This window comes from Xenopus laevis, chromosome 3S (genome assembly GCF_017654675.1).
Source record: "Xenopus laevis strain J_2021 chromosome 3S, Xenopus_laevis_v10.1, whole genome shotgun sequence".
NCBI lineage: Eukaryota > Metazoa > Chordata > Amphibia > Anura > Pipidae > Xenopus > Xenopus laevis.
In genome coordinates, this window is record NC_054376.1 from 10,228,510 (window position 1) to 10,252,215 (window position 23,706).

Genomic DNA, 23,706 nt, shown 5'->3' on the forward strand with positions numbered 1-23,706 from the left:
CGACCATGACCATTCGTCACTAAAACCCGCCGAATTGCTATTTTAGCCTATGGGGGACCTCCTAGAAGCCATTAGGAGTCAATTGGTGGACTTTGAAAAATCAAAGATTATTTTTGGAAAAACTTTGAATCAAATTCGATCAAATACTTCGATTCGTACGATTTGAGTACGATCAAAAACTGGCCTATTCACCCAATTTTGGTCTTTTTTAATTTGAATTTCGAAGTTATGGGAGTTCAAAAAAACTCCCATTACTTAGAAATTCGACCCTTGATAAATCTTCCCCTAAGTGTGAAAAAATAAAAAGCATCCAAAAAAAGTTTGGCATCACAGTTCTGATGTCACAATGATGTGTAATAGAAAAGATTACTGTCATCTCCAGGCGCTACAGCATCACACAATCCTGCACAGTAAAGCAATGCAAAGAAGGATTTGTATTAGTTCCATTGTCTCTCTAAGGATGCAGGCGGGGCTTAGAGGCGTATAGAACAATAGGTGCCTCTTCAATTTGCACTCAAATATAGGTGGTTGGATTGCTGGACAGCATCAACGAACAGATGCAGTCCATGATCCGATGGGATTTTTAGCCCTGTCTGACTGACATCTGTCCAACTTTGGGCCAGATATCAATTGGGTAAAGCTGCCGACAGACCAAGTCGGCAGCTTATTGGCCCGTGTATGGGGGCCCCCGACGGGCTTCCCCGATCGAGATCTGGCCGAAAGTCGGCCAGATCTCGATCGGATGGGGTTAAAAATCCCGTCGGATCGCGGCCGCATCTGTTCGTTGATGCGGTCCCGCGATCCGACCGCCCGTTTGGCGAACGCTAGGATCCGATCGTTGGGCCCTAGGGCCCACGATCGGATCAGCCCGATATTGCCCACCTCAAGGTGGGCATATCGGAGGGAGATCCGCTCGTTTGGCGACATCGCCAAACGAGCGGATCTATCCGTGTATGGCCACCTTAAGCCTGTCGGAGGGCCCCATACACGTGCCTATAAGCTGCCGACTCGGTCTGTCGGCAGCTTTTAATGGCCCGTGTATGGCCACCTTTAGATCTACCAGGCAGCTGTTATTTTGTGTTAGGGAGCTGTTATCTGGTTACCTTCCCATTTTTCTGTTTTCAGGCTGCTGGGGGTGAAGGGAGGGGGTGATATCACTCCAACTTGCAGTACAGCAGTAAAGAGTGACTGAAGTTTATCAGAGCACAAGTCACATGACTGGGGGCAGCTGGGAAACTGACAATATGTGTAGCCCCATGTCAGATTTCACAATTAAACATAAAAAAATCTGTTTGCTCTTTTGAGAAACAGATTTCAGTGCAGAATTCTGCTGGAGCAGAACTATTAACTGATGTGTTTTGAAAAAAAACATGTTTTCCCATGACAGTATCCCTTTAAATATTGCGGAAATGCTGCACAAAATGTTTTGGGCTTCTGTGCCCAAGGCCCCCACCGCCCTTTAGCAGGGAAGAGCTGTACCTCTAAATTATCTCCCCATCTTCTTTACTGCGGATTGGGTTGTTGTCCTTTACCTGAGTTTATGACAGGTGGACATAATTTCCTAAACTACAACTCCCAGCATCCTCCATTAGATTGAACCACACTTTAAATGTATAAAAGGCAATCTTTATTAGAAATTCATTAGCCTTATAAATTCATAACCAGCACAGTAAAAACATTTAAAAACAATTAGGCACCAATATCACCATTGAGAAAAGTGTTTTATATATCAGTGAAAAAGAATAGTACAGGTATGTGATCTGTTATCCGGAAACCCGTTATCCAGAAAGCTCCGAATAACGGAAAGGCCATCTCTCATAGGCTCCATTTTATCCAAATAATAAAGGGTAGGACTACAGGAACGATTTTGGCGCGATCCGACGTGCTGCGGTAAAAATAAGGTAAGAGATAGAATTGTCGCATGGTGTCACAGCGTTGATCTGACGCGACACGACTGTGGGATTCAGACGCAGCGTGCAGCCTAATTTTTGTCGCATGAGTTTTGTCACAGCACGTCGGATCGCACCGAGATCGTGTAATCCTACCCAAAACAGTAGCTTGTACTTGATCCAATCTAAGATTTAAGAATTAGTTCTTATCGGAAGCAAAATCAGCCTATTGGGTTTATTTAATGTTTACATGATTTTCTAGTAAACTTAAAGGATAGGTAAACCTTAAAAATAAGTGAATGTAAAATTGATGAGGGTGATATTCTATGCACTTTTGCAATGTACATTCATTATTTTTAAATTCCAAGATATTAAAAGATACATCTGCTGGTCATTTTCTGACCAGTCTGACCACCACGTAGTCAAGGAAGTTGTCAGGAGAAAGAAAGAGGCTGCTCTGATTTTCTTCTGCTTAGGAAAGATTTGAGAAAGGTTTCTAATTGTTTTCCTAAGCAGAAGAACATCAGAGCAGCCTCTTTCTTTCTCCTGACAACTTCCTTGACTACTTGGTGGTCAGACTGGTCAGAAACTGACCAGCAGGTGGCGCTGTTGTAACAAAATTCATTCATATTAACAGCACACGTATCCCATAATATCTTGGAATTTTAAAAAAAGAAATAATGAATGTACTTTGCAAAAGTGCTTAGAATAACACCCTCATCAATTATACATTTACTTACTTATCCTTTAAGGTATGAAGATCCAATTTAAGTAAAGATCCGTTATCCGGAAAACCCCAGGTCCCAAGAATTCTGGATAACAGGTCCCATACCTGTACTATACTTTTTCACTGATATATAAAACACTTTTTTCACCGGTGATATTGTTGCCTAATTGTTTTTAAATGTTTTTACTATCCTCGTAATTCATATGGCTAATGAATTTATATGGCTAATGAATTTGTAATGAAGATTGTCTTTTATACATTTATACATTGAAAGTGTGGCTTGATCTAATGGAGGATTCTGGGAGTTTTAGTTTGTGTTTATTGCGTTACCTCCTTTGAACCCCCCCCGCCTAGTATTTCTACAGTTTAAAATTAATTGGTTAATGCGGAAAGGTTAAGGGTGGATTATGACTAGGGTGACTGCTCTAAAATTATATTATTATTTTGAATTCATGTAAAAAATTTTTTACTCTACTAAAATTTGAATACACTCGAAATTCGATTGGGAGGTTATTTAAGAAAAAAAAACTCGAACGGATATTACCGAAAAAACTTGATGTCAGTAAGGCTATGAACTTCTTCATATTGGTCACTGGACCTCTCCCATTGACTTCTACATGAACTCAGAAGGTTTTAGGTGGCGAATAGTCAAATTTGAATTATTAAGAGGGTAAAGGTTTGATAAATCTCGAATTTCAATTCACATTCAAATCGAGTCTGGATTATTCCCAATTCAATTTGTGAGTTTTGACTTGATAAATCTGCCACTTAGTGTTGGTGAACATAATTTCCTGTTTGATGATTTCCCATGACCCCTTAGCTTAGTTTTCCAATAGCAGCCGTCTAAAGCACACTGAGCATGTGCAGTGCAACTGACACAAAAAAAGATCCAAGATGGGGAGCTGCTGGGTGCAACTGTGAAGGCCTAGATTATTATATCAGTTATCATTATGGATCGTTATTGGGCTGCTGAACCTCTAGGCTGGTACACTACATAAAAAAAGCATTTCTATCTATATTATTTTCTGGTCTTTCTCATTTAATAAATAAAAAAAACACAGCAGTTTTTGAAATATAGGAAAAAAAACCAAGGTTTATTAAAAACACTAATTTGACCAAATATGAATCTAACAGATTAGTGACTAGTATAAACAAGAGTACATTTCCTCGGGTTCTGGTGCTTAGATGATGTACACACAAACAAGCAGTAACGCATAAAAACTACCTGGGGCTGCTGAAAAAAAATGATCCCCCAGAGAGGTTGCATATCAGTTAATGGGAGAAGTCCCGAATATATCTTGATCTGCAATGGGTTTGTGCAATAATCCAAAGAGTTTGTGGTTTTCGTGGCAAAAATCCGAAATGTTTTGGATTTTTGAATTTTTTACCCAAAAACTCAGATTTTTTCGGATGGAAAATCCAAAAATCCAAAAGATTTGTTTTTTCACAGGTTTTTCCTGCACAGGAAATTTTCGGGAAAATGTATTGATAAATAAGGGGGGGAAAACCTGCGCAGATTTGGTTGGAGTATTTTTCATAAAATTATGAGATAAATTCTAGGGATGCACCGAATCCGGGATTAGGTTCGGCCAGGATTCTGCCTTTTTCAGCAGGATTCGGATTTGGCCAAATCCTTCTGCACAGCCAAAACAAATCCGAATCCTAGTTTGCATATGCAAATTAGGGGTGGGGAGGGAAATAACGTGACTTTTTGTCACAAAACAAGGAAGTAAAAATGTTTTCCCCTTCCCACCCCTAATTTGCATTTGCAAACTAGAGTTCGGTATTCAGCCGAAGCTTTCATGAAGGATTCGGGGTTCAGCAGAATCCAAAATAGTGGATTCGGTGCATCCCTAATAAATTCAGACTTTGATAAATGGGCCTCCCCATGTCAGCAGAAAGCCCATTGGAGCAGAGAAGGTTGTTGGAAAACGCTAACTCCCCACAGGAAAATTTAAATGGTTTAGCCCAGCGATGGCGGAGATGCAGGACACACAGCAGATTAATAGTGATGAATAGACTGGAAATACCCAATGCACTTATGGACAGTAAGGATCAAGCAAGAGGAAAGGAATTAGGGTGTTTAGACAAACAATTTCCAATGAAATCCAACAACCAACATCGTATGTGGTTCTACCTCCTCCAGAAGCCTCGGAACTTCTGGACTTGAGCCAAGGACCTGCTTTCTGGAATTGCCCTTATAGTTTAATGCTGGTGACCTTTTGCAACTTCAACCTGTCCTGTTTTTAAACTCCTGACCTCCTTGCAAAGTTAGTATCCCGTACAAGCCCTGCACCCATGGGGGTTCTTTACTCAATGGCGTCCAAGCTGGTTCCCGCGAAAAACTGAGAGCTGCTGTTGGGTCTTTCGAGAAACTGGAAAACACAGCCATGAAACAATATTAAAAAACAAAAACTTTATTCTTAGGTGAACTTCTCTTTTAATATTAATAGAACATAACATTTATATGCTGATGGAGCGGACTATGGCTTTAAGGTGCCGCATGGTATATGCACAGCTGGCCGGATGGATTATCTCCAGCGACAGAAATATATACAGAAAGCGAGTATTATCTCGTTGCTTGGCCTTGGCCTTGTTTGTCAGGCATATAAGAAGTTTATTCTAGATCCTATTGGTTTTATATCTCAGGATAGAAGGTCAGCTTGAATCCGTAAACAAGGTCATGTGCTTCGTATAGATGCAAAGGATCCGATTACTGTATATAAAATGGAACACAAATATGACTTTTAAAGGGGATGTGCACCTTCCCAAAAACAAATCCTTCTGTGCATTTAAAAAAAAGAATGGTCCAATGAGAATCATCATTATCAATTTGCAATCTCATCAAACTGGTTGCTAGGGTCCAATTTACCCTAGCAACTGTACATTAAATTTAATGGGAAACTGGAATATAAATAGGAGAGGGCCTGAATAGAAAGATACATATTAACAAGTAGCATTAACAATACATTTGTAGCCTTACATAGTATTGTTTTTAGATAGGGTCAGTGTAACCCAGTTGAAAGCTGGAAAAAGTCAGAAGGCAAATACAGTAAATAAAAACTATAAGAAAGGAACAATGAACAATGAAGGCCAACTGAAAAGTTGGTTAAAATTAGCCATTCTTATAACATACTGAAAAGTAACTTAAAGGTGAACAAGCCCTTTAATGCGGCCAGTGACCCCCATTTGAAAGCTGTAATAACAGAAAAAAATTCAAAAATGAAAAAAAAATATTAAAAAGTTACTTAGAATTAGCCATTTTATAACATACTAAGGGGCAGATTTATCAAGGGTCGAAGTGAATTTGAGGGAATTTTCTAAGTAAAAAAATTCGGTCATTTTTTGGATACTTCGACCATCGAATAGGATACTACGACTTCGAATTTACTTCGAATTCGATTCGAAGTAAAATAGTTTGAATATTCGAATATTCGATAATCAAAGTACTGTCTCTTTAAAAAAACTTTGACTTCAATAGTTCGCCAAATTAAACCTGCCGAAGTGCTATGTTAGCCTATGGGGACCTTCTAATGCATTTTAAGTTTTTTGTAGTAAAATCTTTGATCGATCGCTGAAATTGTTCGAATCGAGCGATTTAATCGTGCGATCGAACGATTTTTTTTTTACTGCAAAACGGTCAAATTCGGTAAAAAAAAACTTCGACTTCGATATTCGAAGTTGAAGTATAGCCATTCGATGGTCGAAATTCGACCTTTGAGAAATCTGCCCCTAAAAGTTAACTTAAAGGTGAACCACCCCTCTAATAGATGCAGCACTCACTGTTATGGAACCTTTGTTCTACTACAGAAACTTCACACCTTCTCAATCACTCCACAGAAAACCGTTAATGATTACATATTGGAAAGTTGCTTAGAATAATATTTCCAGAGTTTATGTCCTGAGCAGCGACAGGGATAGACAAAACAAAATCCACCTCTAGTGGCTAAAGCTTTCAGTACAGCCAAACGATCTCAGACCTGTAAAATAGCAGGATCCCCAATAACTGCCACATCTGATGGGAGATGGTCTGGTTGGTCAGGCTGTAGGACAGAGAGAGGATCTCCTTGTAGAACTCTGCAGGGTAAATTAAAGCCAAAACTACGAATTTCAAGTATAAGAAAATGAGAAAGGTTCCTTTCAGTTCTCTGGTTCTGCCACTTCAAACAGTGTAGCAGAAAAAGTCAGGTGTCCTCCTGAGCCAACAGCTTCACTGTTTCAAGAGTCAGAACCAGCAGTGCATAAAATATAAACATACAAAGGCTGCTGACTTTTGCAAATAACAGGGACGATATGGCATGAAAATATATTACATTGTGATGCCACTTTGTGGGTTACTTTTACAGAACCGGTCTATATCAGGTTACCCTCAATTTTTTTGAAGGCTTTAGTTTTAATACATTACCTGCAAAACTCCAACAGCATAGGTCTTCAAACAATACTCTGAAAATTCAAAATATTCCTTATTGACACTGCTGGGGCTCCCATACCTAAAAAGACAAAACCAAAATCAAATCAGTTAAACCCTATGGGGACCCTGGGTGATTGAAGGGGTAGTTTCTGTAATGATGTGACCAATGACAGTATCATTCCTGCAGTTTCACAATGCTGGTGATAGGTTGCTCATCCTGAAACAATGTAGCATAATGAAATACAAAGGGAATATATGATTGGCTGGCAAGAGGCTCACAGGCATCTCATGGGTAAGAGGTACCGTTCAAATAGACGGGTCATGACGTTAAAAGCCCACTTCTTGCACCTCCACCATATCAGCTCCGGACTGTAATCTGCATCCACCTGTTGGACATAGAGTTGCCACCTTTCCTGGAAAAAATACTGGCCTCCCTATATATTTATATTTTTTCCCTATTAATAACATTGAGATCAACCATCATTTTTACCGGCCAGGCCGGTAAAATACCAGCCAGGCGGCAACCCTAGTTGGACAGGACACAGGTTCCTCAAGGCTTGTGCTACATCTATACAATAATTAGATGTCTTTAATCTAAAGCCAGACTTACCTGAGGGACAATCCGGTCAGTGTTCACTCTGAAAATCCCCATCCATTGTGTCATCATTTGGTTGTTCACCAATTGGAGCAGAAGAGCATACTAAGGATGGGAAAAGACAAAGTAGCACGAGGTGGGTTTGCCAAACTCTAATATGAGTATTCGGGGAATTTCAGTCCATAAACACTAGAGGCGTACATGTGTCATTCTTACCTGGATAAGAGCATAACATATATTAAAGGGATTCTTTCATGGTTTTTATGGTGTAGTTTTTATTTCTAAATGACACAGTTTACACTGCAAATAATTCACTCTACAATATATTCCAGAAAGTATAAAATATAAAATTTATTTTTATAATTTAATTTTTTTTGTTGTTGTAATATTGGTATGTAGGTGCATCTCATCTCATTTTGCCTGGTCATGTGCTTTCAGAAAGAGCCAGCACTTTAGGATGGAACTGCTTTCTGGCAGGCTGTTATTTCTCCTACTCAATGTAACTGAATGTGTCTCAGTGGGACCTGGATTTTACTATTGAGTGTTGTTCTTAGATCTATCAGGCAGCTGTTATCTTGTGTTAGGGAGCTGCTATCTGGTTACCTTCCCATTGTTCTGTTGTTAGGCTGCTGGGGGGGGGTGATATCACTTCACCTTGCAATACAGCTGTAAAGAGTGACTGAAGTTTATCAGAGCACAAGTCACATGACTGGTGGCACCTGGGAAACTGACAATATGTCTACCCCATGTTAGATTTCAAAATTAAATATAAAAAAATCAGTTTGCTATGTTGAGAAACCAGTTTCAGTGCAGAAGTCTGCTGGAGCAGCATTATTAACGTTTGAGTGTTGAAAAAAACTTTTTTCCCATGACAGTAACCCTTTAATACATATGTTAACTTCAGCTTTGATATATTTGCAACAGTTTCCAGAAAGTGTGACCTACTTTAGCACATTTAGTTTTCTGGACTTTTAAGGAAGTTAGGCTTCCCAGGTCACTTGACAAATCCAAGCCCTGCATTTATTAGAAGTTCCCCTGAATTCTGATAACTGTGTTCAATATTAGAAGTTTCACTGAACCCACTAGACAGGGATGATTGTGCAGACAAGATTGCTTTTGCTTCCAGCTCTACCATGTTCAGAAAACACCAAATCTGCTTTCCACTTGCTGCCCAATTAACCTTTTCCCCATTTCATTCTACTTAGTTACTATGGACTTGCATGTTTTAAGGGTCCCTCTGAGATGACTCTTTTTGCCTCTGTGCTGGTGGGGATGTTAACTGCTATGTTTTTTACTGTACTAATGAACCACCCAATTTGGAATCTAGTGGATGGTGGGATTCAAATAGCAGGTACTGGTCCTTGTGGGTAGGTTTCCTGTAGACCTCCCTTTCTAGCTTTCCACCTTCCCTGACTCTGACCAAGCAGTCCAAAAAAAGTCCATTATTTATAAATATCTTCAAGTGTTAACTTGGTGTTGTGGTCCAATGTGATGTGTTCAGTGAAAGTCTGTACCTCGTGTGTGTCTTAATCCAGGTGTAATCCACATATTTGAACTAATGACCGTGTTTGATTCCTTTGTAAGTACCCAGAGCTTTTCCTTCCACTTCCTCCATATTCCAAGAATGCTAATACAATCAACACCTTATCTCCATGAGGTATCCGACCCCATGCTGGTCATTTTGAATTGAGAAAGCCAGTTGGATGGCTAGCAAAATGTCTGACTTACTAAAGATATACCATGACCTGGATGTACGAGAACCATCACAGACCTTATTCTGTACTGCTGTTCTCTGCTGGTGAACCTGCAATGTATGGACATTAGTCTGTCACTTGGGCCATGAGTCTAAAGTGAGCCATACACTCAGCTCCAGACAGTTATAAAGCTTATTGGATTGTTTATGGGGCCTTCCTGCCAGCTTGATTAACCAATATCTGGTCCAAACCCCAGTTTAGGCTCATGCAATGATCCTTTTGCCAGATGAGCTTATCTTTGTGTATGATGAGCTTTTGAGTGAAGTGGAATTGGGTTTTAACAAATTCCAGGACTGGGTTATGATCACTTAATGGGATGGAGTTCTAAAACTTTTTTTTAATTTCACGTGCAGCTATAGTGTAGATCTCTCCCTCCAGCCCCAAAGATGGAACGCTCTGGTTTGTGCTGATCAACTCATCAGTGATGACTGAAGAATGCCACCAACCTTAGGTTTTACAGGGACAATGATCATGTATTGATTCTGCTGTACTTGCACTAAAAGGGATTTGCTAGTGAGTCTATGATGCCATTCCAAACTAAGGTATCTGGTCAGGGAAGGTCTGTCTCTGCACACTCTTGTGCTTTGGCTTGTGCAGAGCTTTTCATGAGCTGGTTAACCTTCTGCTTCAGAAGACACATTGACTGTTCTGTTTCTTCCATATAACAATAAGTTGGTTGCGCTCAAACGCTATTCCCCCTTCTGTGAAGTTAATTTGGCTAATTATTAAAAGTGATACATAACTTGGAGTTTGGCAAAGAACTTCAAAAAAACCTTTTCTGCACTGAGCCAAGATGTAAGTTCATTCATTTAGTGTATGGTTAGTACAAATGGCTTTGGGTCTTTCTTTCCTGTGGGTGTACCCTTTTGATGGTTGTAAATGTTGCTGTTTTTTTTTTACTTAGAGGCTGCAGGGGGGCCCAGGAGGTATAAGGGCCCCATGAGGTCCTGATTCATATACAATTTCAATAGATATTGGTAAAAATAAAGTCAACCTTTAGACATTTTGGGGGCCTAGAATATTATTTGCTGTGGTGCCCAGTAATACATAGTTACACCACTGTTTCCATCTCTTAAAAGACCAGAGGAAAGCCTTGATAAGGGAGCACTTGCTGAAGCAGAGAAGAAGCAGGTTCAGTACATGCTTCACACCTTGTGCCAAGACTATGTGCAGAAAGACTTCAAGGAGGGGTCAAATTGAGCTATGTGCCTGTCTTCCAAAGAAATGGACCACTTTGTGAAGTTAACCTGCCAAAAAATGGTGGCACCACATAAGGTAACACTGGAAATGGTGAAATGTAGATTTATCTTGCATCTTCTGATAATGACAAAGTAGACCTTGCTTGTCACCTAGATGTTCTTAAGATGAAGTGCACAAATTACTCATTGACCACAATTCTTCTGTTTCAAGTTTTGAAGACCAGATGGATCAGTGTTCAACCTACTTCTGGAACTTGTTTGAAGGCAGCGAGAAAACAGTGGCTGCTACAATCTGTAAGCTATGTAGCCAAAACTTTCTATACATTTATGTAGGTTGCATGAGTATGGCTGAGCAGTGCATACCTGGGACACCATTTAGCATTAACTTGAAAAAGAATTTCTATATAACACAAATTTTCTGTGGGTCAATTACATTAGGCCACACCTGTTATAAACACTGAGCTCAAATGGGCCCTGAGGTTCTGAAAATGAACTCCCAGTTACCACTGACCACTGATGGGTGGTCGTTTATGGAGTTGTAGTTTTAACACCTTGAGAGCATCTATTCATTTGCAGAAAGAGAAACACTTTGGACGAGGAATCCATTGTCTTTAAGGGAATCCTCTTTGATTTGATTCAGATAAATATTTAAAGGAACTGGCTATTAAGCTCCTGGACTGCGGATATTTTGACAATGTTCCAGATCCCCCTGTAGTGAAGACTAAGGAAGATATTCCAGAAGTGCCTCCAACAAACATTGAAGCTGGGAATGCTGCAAGAGAAGAACAAGGTTTTTATAATTTTTTTTAGACATTTCTGGAAATAAGGAGGAAAGTAACAAAAAATGTGTTATCAATTGGTCCAAAACATTTTGACCCCAGTGAAAGGGTTGGAGCAATGGAGGGGGTGCAGAAGGTTGGTTTCGGGTAGATTTAAGATGAATGAATTTCTGCTCTGATGGCTCATGGGAGAAAAAGGTCAGAACTTGTTTGGTTTCTCAGCCACTCTCCCCGGAATCTCTATAATGTGGGGGACCCCCCGATAAACCCTTTACCCCACATACAACATTTTGCACATTCCATGTGTATAAACAGCTATTGAGACTACACTGTAAGAGCTATACTATTTACTTTACTCTACCGAGTTATAAATACTATTGAGACTATGCTATAAGAGTAATACTACTCACCCTTAACATTGTGGATTTGGATTGCTTTTGGAGAACTATCACTCTCACACAAAGACTTTTGCCATGTTTAAAATCTTTTTTGGACTCATAAGGGAATGATTTTATTATTGTGATTTTTAAGTTATTGATTGTTCATTTATTTATGAATTTACACTGAATTAAATCTGAATCCTGGCTGGACAGTTTTTATATGATTAACAATTGACTTTGAATTTTTAAAGGGTTAATACATTTTCTATAATTGTGCAACAACCGGTTTTAGTACACTTTTTAAATTATTTATTCTAGTTAGACACTTTGTAGCTCTAACTCAAAACCAGAGCAGGAAAGTGAAATACAGAGGAATATAAAGAAATGGACATGAAGTGTCACCATTCAGACGCTTTGAATCCCTGGGGAATGTCTCCCGATATCAGGCACTCAGAACCAAGAAGATTGTGGACGTCTCCTGGGTTGGGTGCATCCACCTTATCAGCACCCAACCCAGCCCCAATGCCGACTCCTTTGATCAAACAGTGGGAAGCCATGACACCCGGACTGAAGAAATGTGACCCTGATCCTAAAGAGGTAAATATACCCTCTAAGGGAAGTTCTTCCCACCATTCTGACTAATGGGCAGCTGCCTCCAGCAGTAAACAATACTCAGGTTGGTGTCTAGCCTTCAAGCTTTTGTTCTAAAATATCAACATTGTAGTTGGAGGTCCTTGGTTGAAGGTTGCTGTCTTTTATGTTCCAGCTTGTGGTGGATTTGACTTAATTTAACTGGAGGTTCTTGTGCCCTTGCTTTAGCCCCACAAGGTACCCCTGGTTGCTGTGGATGAGCTCTGCTCTTCTCCAACACTCCCCAAAGATCCTAAGATGAGGAAGCAAAGACTTAAAGACCTTATAGACCAGATAAAGGGAGCATACAGCTTTATGCAGGTATGGGAAAGGGTAGCTTACTAGAGGATGAAATGGGCCGTAGTCTGATCCAGGTATATAAAGAATGACACCTCAGAAGTTGGGTTAGGGTTGAGGGCGGTTCAACTTTTGTGCTGACCTGCAGGTAACTACTAATACAGTGCCATAAAACAAGAGTTAAACACATGCTTAGCTGCTGCCTGGTTGCTAGAGTAATTAAGCCCTAGCAACAATAAAGCAGTGAAAATTCGAAACTTAAAACACCAGCAGAACCAATAATATTTGAAGGCAATTGCATCAGTCATGTGGGTGATTCACATTAAAAAGCCCTGGGTCCTCAAAATATAATGTTTAAAATGAAAGGGCAGTTAGCCTTGGGTTTTCCGGTTACGTCTTAAATTCCATTTGTTCTTCCATAGGATTCCATTCAGGATTTTGACTTGCCATCTCCAAGACACATCTCTTCTCAGTGATTTATATACTACTGGCTTTTGCAACTGGACAGACTCCTACTTAAGGTGACCTTTGCTACCAGTGTTGTGCTGGTCTACCCTTGCAGGATTTTTTTTTTGTTAAACTAGATTTCCCCCTTTGCATCCATATGTTTTGGCCCCCTTCTTTGAACTGGAGGTACCACAACTAAGAGTAAACCATTGCATGAATAACTCATTCCCACCCTTATTAGAAGGCACTAGTATTGTGTTCTAAGAGTTTGACAAGCTATATTCATATTATGTCTCCAGTCTCAGTTTCCCCTGAACCAAAACATAATGAAATGGACCCAGTTCTACTGGAGGAGGTATAGTCTTGGAAATGCTGCCGATAAAAGGATCAAATGCTACCGCTTAATTTTTTTTTTTAGATTGTAAGCTCCTTTTAGATCTCTCATTTACACGTTTCCTCTATATCCCTGGACACAAAGGAGGATAGTGTTGCCTGTGAGTTGTTGTTGGAACCAGAAATTTCAGAACCATTGGAATTTAGTCCACAAGTGAAGAATATGGGTAAACCAGGTCATGCCAACGGCATTTCCTGAAGAATAATATAAGGAGGCCTAGCCTTCCAAAAGACCAAAGGGTTAATGCAATAAGATGCTTCACTTATCTATAGCAACCAATAAAGTAGGGAGCACATACTGACCTGTTAAAGGAAAACTATACCTCCAAAATAAATATTTAAGCAATGTTTGGCTCATGTGACCTAACATGTATGGGTTGTTTGTGTGCACCGTGAATCCAACGATCCCATTGGGTGGCCTTCAGGCAGAGGATCCTCCCTGTCCCCGCAGGATGTGTCCCCACCATTCGATTAAATACACAGAAACATGTATGTGTCAAAAATCTGTGGAGGTCACAGGCTTTATTTAACAGTTTAAACATAAAGGACTACGTACACCCTGACCCCAGCTGCGGCTCCTATCTTCAAAACGTGGGCTCAATGCCCAAAACTGTCAAAGATGGAGCAGGAATCATGGGAGGGCGCCCTCTATTACCTATTTGTGGCCCATCCCCCTGCTCCCATCATTGTGCATAACTGGCGCTAACCCAGTCTCTTGCATGTCTCAGACAAGACCGTGCAGTCAAAGTCTGATACACACTAGTGACTCAACAAGGGTAGGCCTGCACCGTAACCATCACTTGCTCCTGGAGCCGCACTGACAACACAGACTCAATAGCACTCTGACCTCCCTTAAACCGCAGCTGACCCGGGCAATTACTGTTGACCTCCAAAGATAATGGTACTCCAGAGGAAGGCAAAAACTCTAGCACTTTACAGCCAATTAGCGCTATGAGAAAAATTCCTTCCTGACCCCTTCCAGGCGATCGGATGTAAGACACCCTGGAGCACCTTCCTTTGAACGGATCCATCTTATCAGAGGGATGGAAACAAAAACACAAGTAAGTCTGCCTGCATACCACTTTCTTCCCCTTACACATGCACAATTGGAGCAATTTGCCTGTTTGCATCAACTGCGCATGTGACGAAACTCACGAAAATTGCGCTGGAAGAAGACACAAAGACCCAGAAGATGACTGCTTGGAACTCCAATGCCTGACTCAGCACCGAGGAGTAAGTATAAAGTTAGGGGCATTTCCCCGGGGGGCAGCTATGCTGGGGGGAGGAGGGGGTCTTAGTGGGGTGGAGGGGTAGGGTTTTTCTTTTTAAAAAAAGTTGAATTCTCCTTTAAGAACCCTGCTGGTTTGCCTTCCCCCAGCCCGCCACTGGCTACCTTCCATTGTTCTCACCTGGGGGCTGGGGGAGGCCAAACACTTGGACTACACCTGAGGGAAGGGGGGCCCTCCCTAAATTCATATTGGCCCTAAACAGGCTTCATTCTCCCTAGGCCGAGGACCCCCTCTATCCCAGAGCCTTTTCCCCATGCCTCTTTACTTAATCCAACGCCTTTTCAAAAGACTGGTACTGTACCCTACATTGCTCCATGTCTATAGCATCATTTACTGATGCCCCTTGATGACAAGTGCTAAATTATCCTAAATTGCTCTGGCTCTTTTTTGGGGAACTACAGTATGCCTAATGATGATACCACTAAATTCTTTATAGGTGGTTCCTTAAACAGGCCTGCCATCCTCCCTGCCTTTAACTTTCTTAATTTTCTGTTTAAAGCCTCATCATGTTGGCTAAGTGATTTTAAGTCTCTGTTAAATTTGCTGGGGGGGGGTTCTACAACTGATATTCTGAAACCTTCTAAAAAACCTTTTACTATGAACTCTGCTGTATTCTGATCCAGATAACCCTTTAATGCCTCACTTAACTTGCCCATCTGTATTGACGTTTCCGCTTTTTTGCTGAGCTGCTCAAAAGGGCTGCCTATTTGCCTGCACCTCCTTCCTTTTGCTACACTCAGTCACAACATGGGACAAACCACAAGCAGAACAAACATGTCTGAATTTACAAGCATATCCCCTGTTACATCTTTTCTCATTGTAGGCAAAGCAGACATTCCTTGGTTTATAAGCCAGAGTCCCACTCCCACCATTAAAACTCCCCTGCTCCTTTAACACCCATCTTCTCCATAAACCTATATCCTTTTGTCCAAATGACAGCGCGTTGCTATTCACAATCTTTTTCCTAAATGCCCTGTCGTAATCAGACCATGAAGTGCCCTTATAAAAGAGATACGTGTCCACTATAGTATCCATGTACTTTATCACATTGAGGCATTGCTCCGGCTTCTTCTCTAGATAAATACTAGCAAAAACCAAAAACCCCTTCAACCAATCAAAAATAGATTTGTTCCTTTTGCCCTCCTTGTCATTCTTAACTCCATCCTCTTTGGCCTGAATTGCCTCCCTTGTTATCCCATAAATATCCACAAATTTACCTGCTTCAATTGTTTTCCTCAATTTCCTAGGCAAGTGAGCAGCTGTTGCTGTTAGGGCACAAGCATAAGTATCCGCTGCTCCCAATGGTAACACAGACTGCCCCCCTTCTTTTGTGTTTGTCGCTGCCCTGTCCCCTCGCTCTTTTTCTTTTTTACCTTGGAAATATTTCTTAATTAATGCCAAAATGTTTCCTTCCTCCGTCTCACTATCAGACATATCTGACTCTGAGTCTGAATGAGCTAACACATTACCCTGAGATTTGAACTCCCCAAATGCCGCTTCTTGTGGTGAAACTTTACCAATTGTCGCTGCTGAGTTATGCGCTTCCTCCCACACCGGCTGAGTTGCTGCAGAAGTTGACGCCTGCTCTTGCTGCCCGACACGCTGACTCCCATTTCTTGTTTGTTGCTGCTTCCTCTCTCTCCTCCATTGTCGCCAACTCTCCTCCTCTTCACTGTTCCTGAAATAAAAACTCGGCACGTACATGTTATCCTGCTGCCCAGTCCATCTGGGTCTCCTTGCATTTTGCCATGGTCTTTGTGAATGAGCAAAGTCATAATCATAATCATAATCCTCAACAACATCGTCATTGTCCTCCTCAAAAACATTTTCCTCCTCCAAATAATCCTCATACTCCTGACCTGTATAACTGGGTGCCGCTGTATATTGCTCATAACTTGGGTGGCCATTTCCCCTTAATCTAAAACTGCCCCCTCCCCTTGTGTTTACATTGAGCTGTTTGTGGGCCGCTGGGATGGGGGCTGCTTCTGTAGACCACTCCCCTTCATTTGAGGCTTCCTCCATTTTTCCCCTCCATTCTATGTCCCATTCATTGATGGCAGTGGTTGCTTGAATACTCCCCCTTCCCCCCCTCCCTTGTGATCCTCCTCCACTCTCCTTCCCTTGCCAAATTGGACTCCCAGCCACTAACTCACCCGCAGCTCTGTTACCTTCTCGCATTGTTTCCCTCGGCACCACAGAAGTGTCGTCTTCCTCTTCTTGCTTAATTTCTTTTGCCTTCCTCTGCTCCTCAGCTGGAATCAACAGTGGACACTTGTGTTGGGGGGAAACACTTAACTTACGCTTCCTCTGGTTGCCACTTGTGACTCTCCTCGGCCCCTGCTCCCAGTCCTCCTGGAATCTCTTTGGGCTCAGTATCTGCCCTGTCAGCCTTCCTCTCCTTCCACCCGTGGCTGCTGTGACTTCCATCTTCAGCTTTTCAGTCCTTCCAGCAAAGCTCCACTCCAAGATGAGGCAGCTGATTCTTCAGTGTCCTGCAACAAACAAAACCACAAGTAAGTCTGCCTGCATTTCACTTTCTTCCTCTTAAGAATCCTGCCCCCCCTTGTCTCCTCCCCCCAGCCCATCCCTCTTTTTCCCTCCACTTCCATTGTTCTCACCTGGGGGCTGGGGGAGGCCAAGCACTTGGACTACACCTGGGGGAAGGGGAGCCTTGCCCTAAACAGGCTTCATTCTCCCTATTTTTGTAAAATGGCAATTTTCTATTTATGATTACCCAACGGGACATAATACTAAAAAAGTATATTATTATGAAAATGGTTTATTTACATGAAGCAGGGTTTTACATATGAGCTGTTCTGTGCAATATCTTTTTATAGAGACCTATGTTGTTCGGGGGTATAATTTTCCTTTAAAAACAAACATCTTTTAGGTTTCTTTGGGTGAGTTAGTGCTGTAAAGCTTCCTAGGGTAGCCCCAAAGTTAATATCTACCCAAAGCTTGATGTAAATAGATGAAGATGTGCTGCTCACTTTGGGGCAGATTCCCTAAAGGGCAAAGTGGCTAATGCCAGCGTCAATTCGCTATCGTTACTGCCCGCAGGGACTTCGCCGATTTCCTAACGGGCACAGACGCCACTTCGCTAGCGAAAGAGACAGACGCTAGCATTGCTTCGCACTCTAACACCAGGCGAATTTTCGCTTTGGCAAATGGATGTTACTCCACAAATTCACTAAGATGCAGATTTTACTGAATGTCACCTCTAGCAATGCAATCACATCTTCGCTTTAATTGCCGAAGTAACGCTATCGAAAATTTGCCAGCGTTCGGCGCCCTGGACGCAACTTCACACTTTAGCGTTGTCTGAGCAAATTTATGCCTGGTGTGTGTTGAATTTTCACCGGTTAGGGAATTTGCCCCTTGGCCTATTTGGAATTAGTGATTTACCCATGTTTGGGGCATTTACCCAGGGCAAATGTAGGGTTGGGGGTAGGGTTTCTTTTAATTAAGGGTTGAATTCTCCTTTAAGATGGGAATACCCCAATGAGCAGGGGTCTTCTAAACCTTGATTGTGTTTGCACTTTCTAAAGCACTCATGGTGTTTATCCAAGTGAGAATTTGGTGAGGGGCTTTAAACTTGACCTCTAGCAGGCATCACTGCAATGTGAGCTGTGCCAACTTTGTGGCATATAGTACTATGGTGTAAGCATCACAAGGGAGCCCCAGAATGTGCTCCTGAATGTAATAAAGGAAGCACATGCCCTTCTGTATAGGTTAGGCAAATGTACAGCTCAATACTGACTATATCCATTTTCATTACATCCATTCCATCCAGAAGCTCAAATCTACATAAACGAGGATCCAATGCTATTACCTGTACCAGTTCAAGAGGTAGGTCCTAAATTTGCATCTTTCAGGTATGGCTACCCTTTAATGCTTTCTGTTCTCTTGACATCAACTTAGTCAAGGAGCCTTTAATTTAAAATACCACTGGGCTGCTAATACTGTATTTTGGATTTATGGATTAGATTAGAATGTTATCTGTTGGGACATTTTCATAAATAGCTGAAGATTTGTGATTCTGCATCAGGCTTTAGAGAATCTTCTCAGATGAACAGCCCAGAGAGGGAAGACAGCTTCAACAATACAGATTCAGGGCATGGTGAAACCTGTAACATGTCTATGACAAGCCAAACGGCAACCATCCTGCTGGTCCATGTCTACCCTTTCCTTTAGCAAATGTGAGTGGCTTTCTCTGCCGCCGGAACAACCAACTTTGCCCCGGGCACTCTAGATCAGCCAATCGTGTTTGACCTGCTGCTGAACAACTTCGGAGACGCATGTGATTTCCAAGTTGGGTGGTTCATGTGTCCAGTGAATGGAACCTATGTCTTCATCTTCCACATGTTAAAGCTAGCCGTGAATGTTCCTCTGAATGTCAACCTCATGAAGAACGAGGAAGTGCTTGTGCCAATGATGGTGCCCCAGACCACAAGACTGAAAGCAACCATGCAGTCCTACAGCTCTTCCAGGGAGACTTTGTCTACACAGAGGAGCCATTTATGGCAGCAGTTAGAAATACTCCACATTCTCTGGATACCTTCTTTACCAGGACTGAGTCTACAGGTGGAGCTTTCAGATGGGTTAATCCAAAGGAACCTGTCTTGCATACAACCTGTCCATGCATACAATATGTCTGAATCAATTCATAGTTATTTAGTTACTCTTGCACTTATTTGATGGTTGACTGAAATTTCACTAGACTTTTCTAATGACTACTGTAAATGCTGCTGCTTCCTGAAAAAGCCTGTGGAAAGGGTTCTGCTGTGACCATTGTAGGTGGTTTAAATAAACACTGATCACATTAATGCATTTGTGTGGCCATATTTGTCTCAAATCACTGAGCAGGGGGAGTGTGTGGGGGTGCTAAGCTAAGAGGGTCTCCTTGGGTACCAATACTATCTGACCCAGCTTTAGTGGTGTAAATGTAACAGTGGAAGGATGAGTAATGGGTAACAATAAAACTGTAGCCTGTAACAGAGCAACAGTTAGTCCATTAAATATCCTACTAGTCTGGTAAGTAGGCTTATTCACTAAAAGTTAAAATCAAAGCTCATCAACAACATCCAATGAGGAGATGGATACAGGGGGAAAGGGGGACAAAAGCTTTAAATGCGCCACAGGCTGAAGTCCAGACAATCTTAGGCAGAAATATGAGGGCTTACTTACCATGTATGGGATTTGCTCCTGTTTTGCACTGTGCACGGGGAACCATTTTCTGCAATGGACTGCACCTGCTTCATTTAACGGTGTTGTATTCATAAAGGACAGCAGGTTGGGAGCATGTAACTGTCCCCTGTAACACCCCCAGTTTGTACTTCAGATCAGTGGCGTAATAAGTGTAGCTCAGGGCTGGGTGCAGGATGTGTTCCCGTACATCCCCCTTTGGGCTTAAGTTCTCCACCCACAACACACACTTAAAATCCCCAGCGATGTTACTGTATCTATACTATATGAGTTTGCTGGGCCCCAAGGGATGAGGGTCCAGGTGCAATTGCACCCCTAGTAGTTAAGCCTCTGATTTGAACACAGGGTATAACCCTGGGCCGGTGCAGTTTTCTGCTGATAGGAGCACCGGCCCAGGGTTTCAGGTAAGTAAATACAATCACTTGGGGGTGCCTTACAAATTGTAAATTACTTTCCTTCTCCTTTAAATGCAAGGAACTTAAGGGGGATTCAAGTTTCCACTCTAATTACACTTTCATTTACCCCTGGGGCAAAGGTAAATGATTCCCTACAGTTAGTCCATCTGCCTGAAGTGGTGCCTGTAATGTTTTTCTGAGGGGGAAAAACACATTTCCATTTAACTTTAAACAAAAGGGGGAAAGGCATTCCAATGTAATAAACTAACACTGCCATCTTTGCCAATTACACATACCATGTTGGCACTTTCCCCATCTGTTACAATTTAGGCTAAAGCATCATGTTCTGTAGACTCCTTCCCATTTAATAGGATTGTTCTGGAGCTTATGGAATACAGACAACAGGGAGGTGCCAGTTTTTTTTAGGTATTGCCCCCCACAGACAAAATTGTATCCTCCATTTCTTTCCTCCTTCTATAAAGGAATAGTTTTATGGGGAAAAATGTTTTTTTTCCAAAAAACATCAGTTAATAGTGCTGCTCCAGCAGAATTCTGCACTGAAATCCATTTCTCAAAAGAGCAAACAGACTTTTTTTAATTTAATTTTGAAATCTGACATGGGGCCAGACATATTGTCAGTTTCCCAGCTGCCCCCAGTCATGTGACTTGTGTTCTGATAAACTTCAGTCACTCTTTACTGCAAGTTGGAGTGATATCATCCCCTCCCCCCAGCAGCCTAACAACAGAACAATGGGAAGGTAACCAGATAGCAGCTCCCTAACACAAGATAACAGCTGCCTGGTAGATCTAAGAACAGCACTCAATAGTAAAATCCAGGTCCCACTGAGACACATTCAGTTACATTGAGTAGGAGAAACAACAGCCTGCCAGAAAGCAGTTCCATCCTAAAGTGCTGGCTCTTTCTGAAAGCACATGACCAGGCAAAATGACCTGAGATGCACCTACACACCAATATTACAACTAAAAAAATACACTTGCTGGTTCAGGAATGAAATTTTATATTGTAGAGTGAATTATTTGCAGGTTTAATTAGAAATAAAAACTACATCACAAAAATCCACAGAATCCCTTTGAAACCGAGAAGCTTGGTTTGAACCTCCTGTTCTAGTTCTAAATCCAACTTTTAGGAATTCTGGGACCAAGAAGAAAATGAAACTTGTGAACACTTGATAAAGAGCTAGTCTCGAAACATGTAGTGTGAAATAAGCACAACCAATTTTGCAGCAATTTACTGCGTTTGATTGAAGTTCATCACAACCCTCATTCTTGCATTATTTGCTTCTTTGGACGTAAGCACTGTGATTGAACTTGTGGAATCCATTCATCTTTACTCACGAAAATGAAACTTCCTTAGGGTGCCTCCGTAAGCCCCTATGAAATAAACAATTCATTTTTGAACAGTTTAAACGATTTTAGGAGTATTGCAAAATAGAATTAAGCCTGATATAAAGATGGGCTCACAAAATAAAGGGCCAGCTGCTGGGTTAAATTGGGCTCATCAGATCTTTGACCAGGGATTGGATAATGATGCAGCCTATGGATACCTGTTGGGTAAGGACCATATCAACAAGCTGATGTTTTCCCGCTGTCAATTGGATTTTTAAACTCTCCCAATAGACATTTTAATTATCTGTTGGGCTGCTCTTATGTCAGTTTTTATTGACCAGTGTTTGGTCAGCGTTACTGCCCAGCAGCTGTCTAACCCTACAAGTCCAAAGTTGAATTGAATTTACAGGCAACGCAAGATATAAAAAGCACATAAGAAAATAAGGAAGCTGGAGGAACACAATTCCTTCCATCTAGCTGTCAGTGCTGCAGTATATTTCCCCCAATCAGAGCCTGTATATTTATTTAAAAAGGTGTGGTTCGCCTTTAAGGTAACTTTTATTGTGTTATAGAGTGCCCAATTCTAAGCAACTTTTCAACTGGTTTTATTTCTTATAGTTATTCGCCTTTTTCTTCTGACTCTTTGCAGCTTTCAAATGGGTGTCGCTGACTCCCTTCTAAAAAACAAAGGCTCTGTAAAGCTACAAGTATGTTGTTATTGTTACTTTTTATTACTGGTCCTTCTATTCAGGCCTCTCCTATTCATATTCCAGTCTTATTGCCGACACTGCAAACTGGAGAGCCGCTGAATAAAAAGCTAAATAATTCAAAAACCAGATGTAATAAAAAATGAAAACCAATTGCAAATGGTCTCAGAAAATCACTCTCTTCAACAGGGGTCCCCAACGTTTTTTTACCCGTGAGCCACATTCAAATGTAAAAAGAGTTGGGGAGCAACACAAGCATGAAAAAATCCCTTGGGTGCCAAATAAGGGCTGTGATTGGTTATTTGGTAGCCCCCTATGTGGACTGGCAGCCTACAGGAGGCTCTGCTTGGCAGTATACTTCGTTTTTATCCAATTAAAACTTGCTTCCAAGCCTGGAATTCAAACATAAGCCCCTGCTTTGAGGACACTGAGAGCAACATCCAAGGGGTTGGTGAACAACATGTTACTCACAAGCTACTGGTTGGGGATCACTGCTCTACATCATACTGTTATCTCAAAGGTGAACACCCCAATTAAATAATTTCCTTAAATGAAAGCATTCATTAGAGAGTTGCGGAGCAGTGCAATAGTGCTCAGAGGAGCGCTCTAGGAACACTTAATTTATTTGCCTTCACAAAGCCCTTTAACAGGTACGGGACCCGTTATCCGGAAAACCGCTATCCAGAAAGCTCCAAACTACAGAAAGGCTGTCTCCCATAGACTCCATTTTATTCAAATTCTCTACTAGATTTAAAGGGATACTGTCATGGTGAAATCCATTTTTCAAAAGAGCAAACAGTTTTTTTTCATATTCAGTTTTGAAATCTGACATGGGGCTAGACATATTGTCAGTTTCCCAGCTGCCCCAAGTCATGTGACTTGTGCCTGCAATTTAGGATGGAACTACTTTCTGGCAGGCTATTTCTCCTAAAGGGATACTGTCATGGGAAAAAAAAAAATTCAAAATGAATCAGTTAATAGTGCTGCTCCAGCAGAATTCTGCACTGAAATCTATTTCTCAAATGAGTAAACAGATTTTTTTATATTCAATTTTGAAATCTGACATGGGGCTAGATATATTGTTAATTTCCCAGCTGCCCCAAGTCATGTGACTTGTGCCTGCATCACTTTAAGGTATGAAGATCCAAATTATGTAAAGACCTGTTCCCACGTCCCAAGCATTCTGCATAACAGGTCCCATACCTGTACTTCGGTTCTCTTGTTCGGCCATGGGAAAACCCTCAAATTAAAACCTTCATAAA

General features: G+C 41.4%; 2 long non-coding RNA genes and 1 pseudogene across 2 annotated transcripts; 1 reads left to right on the forward strand and 2 right to left on the reverse strand.

Annotated features, from left to right (window-relative positions):
• Positions 1 to 4,385: 4,385 nt before the first annotated feature.
• On the reverse strand, positions 4,386 to 7,962 carry LOC121402103. The gene is made up of 3 exons (XR_005966544.1): positions 7,638 to 7,962; positions 7,022 to 7,106; positions 4,386 to 4,991 (listed from the first exon to the last, which is right to left on the reverse strand). It is a non-coding gene; the product is annotated as an uncharacterized LOC121402103 (long non-coding RNA).
• Positions 7,963 to 10,662: 2,700 nt separating this feature from the next.
• On the reverse strand, positions 10,663 to 13,841 carry LOC121402104. Its single transcript, XR_005966545.1, has 2 exons — positions 12,707 to 13,841; positions 10,663 to 12,617 (listed from the first exon to the last, which is right to left on the reverse strand). It is a non-coding gene; the product is annotated as an uncharacterized LOC121402104 (long non-coding RNA).
• Positions 13,842 to 17,085: 3,244 nt separating this feature from the next.
• On the forward strand, positions 17,086 to 20,215 carry LOC108712267 (annotated as a pseudogene).
• The last annotated feature ends 3,491 nt before the right edge of the window (positions 20,216 to 23,706 follow it).